Here is a 9,992-nt window from a genome sequence, read left to right as displayed (position 1 = left end):
AATGCTCATTTTTTTATATCTAGGAAAAGTTGTTTAAATTTTAGAAAGACATTATAAAACTGACGTTTTTCAAGCCGGTAACTAATGGTTCTGAGAAAATATATTTGCGTAGATATTCGTTCCAAATTTTGGAACGAATTTCGAAAGCCGGTGGCAGTGATTGATGGAGTAAAGGAAAATAGTTCCGGAACGAAAACGATCACTGTACGGAGTTTGGGGCGGATCCAGAACCTCGAAGTCTGTTTAGATATGTTTATATGCGAGTGTGGGTGGTGGTGGTGTCATGTATTGGGGATGATGGGGGGTCAGATCTTCATTTCTATATCTTTTCATTATTTTTGGATCCATTTCTTTCTACTCTCTTTTATTTGCTGCCATTTGTCCTCTATTCTTTATAGTTCATCACACGTTAATCTGTTTTCTATATTTTTTGGGCACATTTTTTTCTAGTCTTTATTTTTTGACCATTGTTCTCTAATCTGTAAACCCCATTCATACCCTCATTCACGGTAAACCATTCATACTCTCATTGATGGTAACCTATTCATACCCTCGTACATGGTAATTAAAACAAGAAAAAATGTGTATACACATATTACTGTACTATAATAGAAAAAGAAAGGATATGGGGTATCCATCCACGACACAAAATCAGTACATGCACGGCAAAAAAACACACAATAAGCAAAGGAACAGCGCTTTTATTGCTGATCTTTATCTCAAATATGAGTATAGGTTTTCCAAAAATACAATATCATTTTATTAATGATATATATATATATAAGGCACAGACCATTCATGTTTTGTGGAGCGGGAAGTTTTTTTTTAAAGACAAATCATTGGTTTCCATAAAAAAATAAGGGGAAAAACACGACATTCAGTTTAAAAAAATGCTGTATGCATTGAAAAAAAATCGTTTGTTGTTTAATAAAGTCTGAAAAAGACTGTTCTGAGAAAGACACATTCCCCAGAAACCGTATACAATGTGAGTGTTTGGTAATAAAGACATATCTCATATACATACTAACATTCCTGACACTAAACATCTATTTTTACATATTCTTTTCAGACCGATTTTAGTTGGTAATTTCTTTCCTGATCAGAAGATTTCTCTTGTTAATCGATCTTGATCCTGTAATATTGTATTAGAAATCAATAAATATATTCGTATTAATTCCAATCAGCATGTAGATGTACATGTAGTTTACATAAATGCTTTTGGATATACCCAGTAAACAATCCAACGTTGACATTACGTTGTGACAACGTAATACTATCGTTGTGACAACGTAGTAAAATTACGTTGGTACAACGTAATTTTGTGGACTCCAAGGCACGTGCTGACAACCATCCACACAACGTTGGCACAACGTAATTTGTGACGTAATTTATTACCATCATAAGACGTTGTAACAACGTCACAACACAACTGTAAATGTCCCTTGTCCTCATTTGATTGATAGGAGAATATAATTCCATTGAAGAAGTAAACAGGGTCTATATTTTATTCTTTTGACCTGTTTTAAGTTGTAAATTTGTCTATGTAGGAAAGATGTACACAATGCCGATATGTACTCTATATCCAAACTGCAAGCTGTGTATAATATGGTCGCAAAAGGTTTTTTTTTACCTTTTTGCCAGGTTTCAATGTCAAATGTATAAATATCTCGTTTTCCCAAAAGCTTTGCATCATGTTTTACATTAAACCTGTAGTTTTGTCCAATTCATGTTTCACACAGTTGTTAAAGGTTAAAGGCTTAGTTTTTAACTTTTGCAATACCAAAGTACAAGATTTACACATTTCTATTTAACAAAAGCAACTTTTCTTTAAAAAATTTAACACATAATACTATTCGAAAAAGGAGGTTTTGTATGATGGCCAATGAGACAACCCTCTATCCTAAAATCAAATATTGATGATGTTAGCAATTATAGGTAACTTCAACATGACATCTTGGTACATGCTGCAACTTCTGAATGTTTAGGGTTTCAGTGTTCTACAATATAGATTTCACTATGATGGTGGAGATTCTAGAATGTAGATTTCACTTTGACGAAGGAAAACATTTTTTAATGAATTATTTAGAAATACAACAAACTACCACATATACCTTAATATTTACTGTAGATCGATTCATTCAGCTGGATTCACTACACAATGACAAGCTAGGAAATGAGTTTGGAAAAAGACCCAAAAGCTGACTGTCTAATTTACAAATATATATTCTACACAACTTAAACACACTTCTAAAAATATCCCAAATGAAGAAAATACCCGAAATTCAATCAAACTAACTATTGCTTTTTTTCCATTGACCAACTAGGGATAGACCTATCCAAAAGTTAAGACTTCTTTTTTCTTAGCTACATGAACCAATAAAAAAATAATATGTTTCTGAATTTTTTTTATTTTTATTCCAAATTTTAGTCTTTTGTTGGTTGTATACATGTCATTCCAAATTTTGGTTTTCTGCCCTCTGATCAGCTGGTCTTGTGTTGGTTTCAGGTCTCTGAAAAAAAAATAATCATAAATTAGAAAATACAAAAAAAAAAGTTGATCCCAACTTATTAATTACAGCAGTTCTTAAAAAATATCCTGTGTGTAAACATAATCAATATTTTTTCTATTGCTGGTCGTATAATAAATCTTGCAAATTCAAAATTATGTTGTGCTGTTACTGAGATGTTTGTATCTTTGCCAATTATACATATTTTGATAATGTATGTTAGAAATTTTAACATAATTTCAACAGTATATAATAATTCATAACTTTTAGTTAACCTTTGTTCTTATTTAAAAAATAAATTTGTTGTTAAATTGAACATGTGTTAATGAAATTATGGCTGTTCCAGAAAATACTATGTCTGCATAAATACAACCATCCCCACATAAAATTAAAAAAAGAGCCTTCCCTTGGGGGGGGGGGGGAAGGGGGAACTTAGTTTTTTCTGGAACAACCACTAGCTATTCTACAAACAATAATGAATCCAAATTAAAAAAGGAAGTTTGGTTTCTCAAAATTGTCATTTTCAATTAATTTAAGATATTCATAGGATTTTACCTTAATGAATTTAAATGGAGAAGACGGAACTATTAAAGTTGAAAAACTTGTTGTGTCTAATCCATTTGTTTTGTACAATAAAATATGTTTAAACTAATAAATTTAGAACTTACATCAATACAGCAAGACCTTATATTATATGCCAATGAACGCAATCTATAAAATCAACAAATTATAATTTGATAAATAAAATTAATAAAAGAAGAATGTGTCCATGAGCCACAAATGATGTTATTAAAGGACATAACTAAAGAACAGTAAAACAGATGCTCTCTAAATTCAAACTCTGCATTTTATGATAATAAGCATTGTGTATAAATTTCATAACATGTCGTTGAGGCAAACTAAAGTTAGAGAACAGAAACCAATTTGAGTTCAAATAATGTACATACAGTACAAGAGTAAAACTATATCACTCAGTGAAGGAGGGCATAAAAAGAGCTGATCAACTGATGTTTACCTTTTTATAACTTGGTCCATCTTTTTGAGCTAGCTGGTGCAAGCTTAAGTGTTACTGCAATGCATTCCTCAACCTCAGACACATTGGATCTGTGGATTTTTATACAAGAGTCTGGAAAAAAAATTATAAATACATTCAATTATCTTCTATATTCTTCCGTCTGTTTACATGCATGTCAGTCAAACAAATCTTTGGGAGAACTAGGTAAGTGACAAATTAACATGCATTCCAAAATTCATAAGTTTTATGATTGATTATGACATTGTTTCTGATCACACATTTATTGAGAGTTGAATATAGCTCGTCATTGATAAACATGAAGATTTTATACCATAAATTGAACAACAAAAAAGACGTCCCTATATACTAGTTTTTTTAACACCAGTAAACTGGGTTTTACCCTGAAAACAGGAAAATTTTACCCAACTTTTCCCCGACTGGATCATAGTCTAAATAATTATGACGTCTTGGAAGGCTATTTTAATTTTTTTTCTGTGACGCCTTCCTACGACGACCTAGTCCCAAATAATTATGACGTCTTGGAAGGCTATTTTAATTTTTTTCTGTGACGCCTATCTACAACAGTCTTTATTGGCACAATTGTCTATTCCCATGTCAGACCCAGTGACACATTGATTGTTAGTTGCTTAACGTCCAGTGGCAAATATTTCATCCATGTTCAGGATGACCCCCAGTGATACATGTAGTATTATCATTAATAGGCCGAGTTTGTAATATGCCAAGTTTGTAATGGGCCGAGTTTGTAATATGCCAAGTTTGTAATGGGCCGAGTTTGTAATGGGCCGAGTTTGTAATGTGCCCAGATGTCTAGCTTCCCATTTGTGATATTGATCAGACTTTTATGCTTCCAACATTATCAAAAAGATAACAGTGCAAAAGACACTTGCAGCTTTAATATATAGGGATATTAGCTCTTGTCATGGATAATCAGGATAGGAAACAAGTGCCTGTGCACCCACCCCCTTTTTTTTTTTTAACTTTCTACAGTTAATTGCATATATCTTAAAAAAAACACAAGTTATTCGAGCAATTTGAAAAATGGATTCAAATAACACAAATTTTGGCTAAAATGTCTTGTATCAGTGCAATATATTGACAGTATAAGGAGTATCATATTTCAACACGGTCACGGACAACAGACTTGAAAGAGGCGCCCAACACGGCAACAGATGTTTTATTTTCTTCAATCGTACTTGTTTTTATCATGGAGAACCTATTTTGCGTAATGTGCAATTATTATATTACCTTTTTCTTTGTTCTAGAATCTGGATCGAGCTAAATTTCACTGCAAGTTTTATCACTGTTTTTAAAAATCAAGCGGTGAAAGTGCGCATGCTCAGACTTTTCATAATATGCAGCGGTAAAACCCGAGTACTGCTGAACGTTCCACTATTATAACCAATCGTAAAAAATCGATTATGGAATTAGAATAATAAATGATGACAAAACTTTAATGATATATTAAACAATAAATATTCATATAAAATATATATATTAGAACATTAAAATTGGATTTGTAATATTTTCTTGGACATTTTGGTGCAAATTATGTCTGTGCGGGAAAAAAGGGGGATATTTTGAAAATCGAAAAAATCGTGAATATATTCTAGTGAAGGTGAATGATATACCCAGGAAGACTCATACCCACAAAATTCGTCCCATAAAACCAGATTTAAATGTGTCACTGGTATTAACAAGGTTTGTTCACTACGTTATTATAATGTTGATACGACGTAACAAAATATTACGTCGGATTAAGACAGTTATAAGCACGTTGTCACAACGTAATAAAATGTTACGTCCTGACAGGGTACTAAATTTACGTAAATTCGACGTAATTTTATAACGTTGTCTGTACGTCTGCATCCAACGTTGGGTTTTTACGTTCCCACAACGTTGGTACGACGTAAACTCAAGACATGACGTTCAGACGACCATTAACCGACGTCGGGAGTACGTCGTGTGTTTGCTGGGTAGACATTACACAAAGGTGTCAATATTTACACACCCATCGATAAGTTGTCATAAATCACGCATGTTGAAGCTGGGGTTAATTGACGACCACTTTAGGAAGTCAAATCAAGCTGTGTCTTGATTTTAGATCTAGATATCTACATAAACAGATACAGTAGCAATAAAACTATGTTAGAAAATTTTTTTGTGACCCCCGACTGGGGGGGGAGGGGGCACGTGCCCCCTGTGCCCCCGGTAAATCCGCCACTGTGTTTTATCAGTATGAATATCCCAGTCAGGGAAACAGGTCCGTTCGCGCCCAATACACTTTCGCACCCTACATGTTCGCACCTCACACGTTTGCCATCTAGGTCCATTCACTCCCTACACGTTCGCACTCAATTTGTATTCAATTTCCAGTTGAATATTAGATATTTTTTTATATGTATATGTTACAGTGAATTTGTATAATCAGTGATTATGTAGAATCCCTAAAATGTTCAGGGATTATGTAGAATCACTGGTTAGTTTAGGGATTATATATAATCACTAAAATTTTCAGGGATTATGTATAATCACTAGAAAAAATGTCAGGGATTATACAGAATAACTGAAATGAAGAATTAGTTTCATTTATATAGAAAATGGATAAAAGTTAAATAATTCATTCTTTAAAATCATATTAAAACATCATTATAAACATATAGATTGTAAAATGTAAAGCACAATATGTTAAAATGATAACCTTAAATACATTAGAATGTTATGCACAACATATCAAAATGTTAGGAACAATATACTAAATTATTAAGCATATAATATTAAAATATTAAGCACAATATTTTAAAAAACAAACATTACATTCACTCTGTAGTTAAAGTCTAAAAAAAAAATAATAACTTTCTTAAACTATCCTGGATTTGTACCAAACTTGGACAGAAACTTGTTTATGATCAAAAGCTAGTATCTAGAAAGAAATTTAAAAACAAATTATTTCCTGTTTATCCGTACATTACTTATAAATGGACTTAGTTTTTTTTCCAGCTAACATTACATTCAGTCTGCAGTTAAAGCTTTTAAAACATTTTTTAGATACATAAACCATTTCAGTAACTGTTAAATTAATCTATCATGTGCATTTTCCTATAACACTGAAAACATAGACAACAGCAAAAGTAGGCGAGACACTGGGTTCCGCGGAACCCTTACGAATTTTTCTATACATTCAGTTGCGTCAGTTCTCTCAGTTTGAATTTCTTGTTCATTTGAACACAAAATACACACAGAGGTTTCATAACCTTCCTCGCCATTTGTTTTACTACAAATAAAATGCACTGTGGATTTACAGTTTGAACATTTTTTGTCATATAAATGATCTTGGTAAACCATGATGAACTTGAAATTAAATAGATTGCATATGATCGTCAGATATTTAAGTTTTGTTATTTTTTTAGATCCATGCCCACCAGCCCTAATCTTATGTTAATGTATAAGGATGTAAAGAGTGTAATCTATATGAAATATAAGAGATGGTAGGAGGCTTTAAACAATTTAAATACTTACTGTTCACTTAAACTTTCAAGGAATAAGAAAACACAAACGACAAGTTATCTTTATTTAATTTTTATCAAACACAGGATCTTTGAATTATTGATAATCCCTGAAATCATACTAGGGAATTTGTAGAATAATTATATAAATGTTCAGTGATTATGTAAAATCACTGGTCATTTTCAGGGATTATATATAATCACTAATGATTTTGGTGATTCTACATAATCCCTGAAAAATCAGGGATTCTACATAATCCCTGATTATACAAATTCACTGTAACATATATACCAAAAAAAATATATTTTCCTGAATAAAAATTGGGGAATTATTTTATGAAATGTTTTTTTTTTATCAATTTGATATCAAGATTAATTATTAAATGTTTATTATGTATGATTACTGCTAATTGGTATTTATTTGCTAAATTTGGTATTATTGTTGTGTGTTTGAAAATCATAATTGTTGTTTTAACTTGCTTCGGTGTAAATACTGCATGTATTTAGCTTGGTATGAGTAAAACATTCAGGAAGATTTTAAATGAAAAACACGAAAGATAATTGTTTTAAACAGCTTGGCCCCTTTGATCTCACTTTATTCTGAAATAAACAAAAATATTTATAGCAATAGTATAACACTTACCAAAACATATTTTAAGATTTATTCAGCACAAAAAAAAACGTTGTGAGAATGATTTTTTTTATAGCAATTATAAACTATAACCAAAACATGATTAAGATTTATTCAACACAAAAAAGACGTTGTCAAAATCACACTTTATTTTGAAACGATGTAAAAAAAATATTTAAAGCAATGCACTTACCAAAACTCAACTACAAAAGTATTAAACACAAAACCAATAAAAAGGGTGCGAACGTGTAGGGTGCGAACGTGAAAGGGGGCGAACGTGAATGGGCGCGAACACGTTTTTGAGCGAATGGACCCGTATTCCACAGTCAGGCACTTGTTTCTGTCAAATTTTATGTTTACCATTCACTCGTACGAAAAATCACTAATTATTTGGTCAGGGACCTGATTTCATACAGAAGTATTGAGTAAAAATTATATAATTATTTATTGTCACGTGCACCCGCAAAATATATTCAGGCACACACTGATCTAAACATGCTAAACTGGAAATAGTTAAAGTTCATAATTGTGCTTTCAGTTAAGGCATGCTGAAGGCATTGCTTGGTTCAATAAATAACTTTCTGTTTATAAAAGACAGGAAGAACGTACACAGTATCATGAGTATCAAACTGATACACAGAAAAAAGACATTATTTACAAATTTTATGTCATGAACACTGGACACTTTTAATTTGCAAAACACACATTTGCAAATCCGCCGCCGCCTCTCCTTAGACCTACAATGTTGTGTATAAAACCAAAATGTGCGGAATTACATGGGATTTAATAATTTCATTGCTTTTCTGCTGTTATTACTATATATATTTTGTAATTTGATTTAGAAAAACATGGGATTTTCAATATCCCATGGGATAGGGCAAATCCCATGGGATTGACCATTATCCCATGGGATTTTGGTTAAATCCCATAGGATTTTTTTGGGTCCCATGGGATAATTGTAGTCCCATGGGATATTTGTTGTCCCATGGGACAAAAAAAATCCCATGGGACTATAATTATCCCATTGGATTTTTAATATCCCATGGGACAAAATAAAATCCTATGGAATTCAAATTATAAATATACAGTAATGTGTATGTTACAATGAATTCTGTTTGGTAGTAAAAAGTTTATAATATATATATGAGTGTATTTTGGTTTTTTTCATTTTGTCACAAACATGTTTTTAATTTGTTTATATGACAATAAAGATTATTATTATTTTGGAAAGTAAAATACTTTTTAAAGTCAAAAAAAAATAAAATACTTTAACTGAAATAAAATGATGACATGTCTTAATATAGAAAAAAATATTGATTTGAAATCTTTGCCTTGTTTGTTTTATTATGAAAAATAGAACTGAAAAAAATATTTCATATTCTGACTGAATAAATTGACAAAGCACAGTTAATAGTTTACTCTTTTCATGAGTTAAAGTTTTCTTTGTTATAGTTCCATTGCAATACATGAATATGCAAACGATTTGAATCTTATACCTTTGTGGTGTTCATAATATTACGTTTATATTTGCAAATTTATAAAATAAACACTTTTCCTGTTAAGTTTTAGTTTTTCTTGTTTCAGCTTGCTATGTACAATTATTCAGTCCACTATATAAGAGTCAAGTAAATAAATTATTTCATCCACTAGAATATTCCTACAATTCTAAGACAAAACCTCTTTTGCAATCTGTTCTTCAAAAATCTTCCTCTGTACATCTTTATTGGATGGAGCGATTTAAATGAGTGGACAAAGCAGGTTCATTTGACAACAAAATACTAATATATTTTTTCATTCCTCCCTTCTTTCAATTGATAATTACGACGTTGCATTTACATCATTAAGTTCTTGTGCATCTATGATCATGATGATATGACACCTTTTTGTTTATAGTCATTATGATGAAATTTCCTCTTTCTTATGTAGGAAAAAAACACATTCCATTTCAAATTAATAAAAAAGTCACACTATGTAGAAAAATATCAACTTTAAGTTTTCTGTTCAGTATTGACTTGTTGAATGTCTGATGATCATGAAAACCAAGATGTCTGACCTACAAATACACAAAACTCAAAAATTATAAATGAAGAGAAATACAGCAATAAAATGGCTATTTTATCATGTTTATGTACATTTTTATAAAACTTTCATTTGAATATTTAAAATTGTAAGAACTCTTATTTCAGTGCTTTGTGTCTATGGTTTTCATATAAGTTGTTTTTTGTGCCTTGTTGCAGTCTTTTGAGTTAAGCCAATTGCAACAAATGTTTACAGTTTGTTCAAATGATATGCTGTTATTAAAACCACTGTCCCAG

At 31.1% G+C, this 9,992-nt stretch overlaps 1 long non-coding RNA gene across 1 annotated transcript; it reads right to left on the bottom strand.

Annotated features, from left to right (window-relative positions):
• Positions 1-2,387: 2,387 nt before the first annotated feature.
• Positions 2,388-5,513, bottom strand: LOC127707792 (uncharacterized). The gene is made up of 3 exons (XR_007985006.1): positions 4,789-5,513; positions 3,523-3,633; positions 2,388-2,510 (listed from the first exon to the last, which is right to left on the bottom strand). It is a non-coding gene; the product is annotated as an uncharacterized LOC127707792 (long non-coding RNA).
• Between the last annotated feature and the right edge of the window lie 4,479 nt (positions 5,514-9,992).

This window comes from Mytilus californianus, unplaced genomic scaffold (genome assembly GCF_021869535.1).
Source record: "Mytilus californianus isolate M0D057914Y unplaced genomic scaffold, xbMytCali1.0.p SCAF_7, whole genome shotgun sequence".
Classification (NCBI taxonomy): domain Eukaryota; kingdom Metazoa; phylum Mollusca; class Bivalvia; order Mytilida; family Mytilidae; genus Mytilus; species Mytilus californianus.
This window is presented reverse-complemented; position numbering and strand designations above follow the sequence as displayed.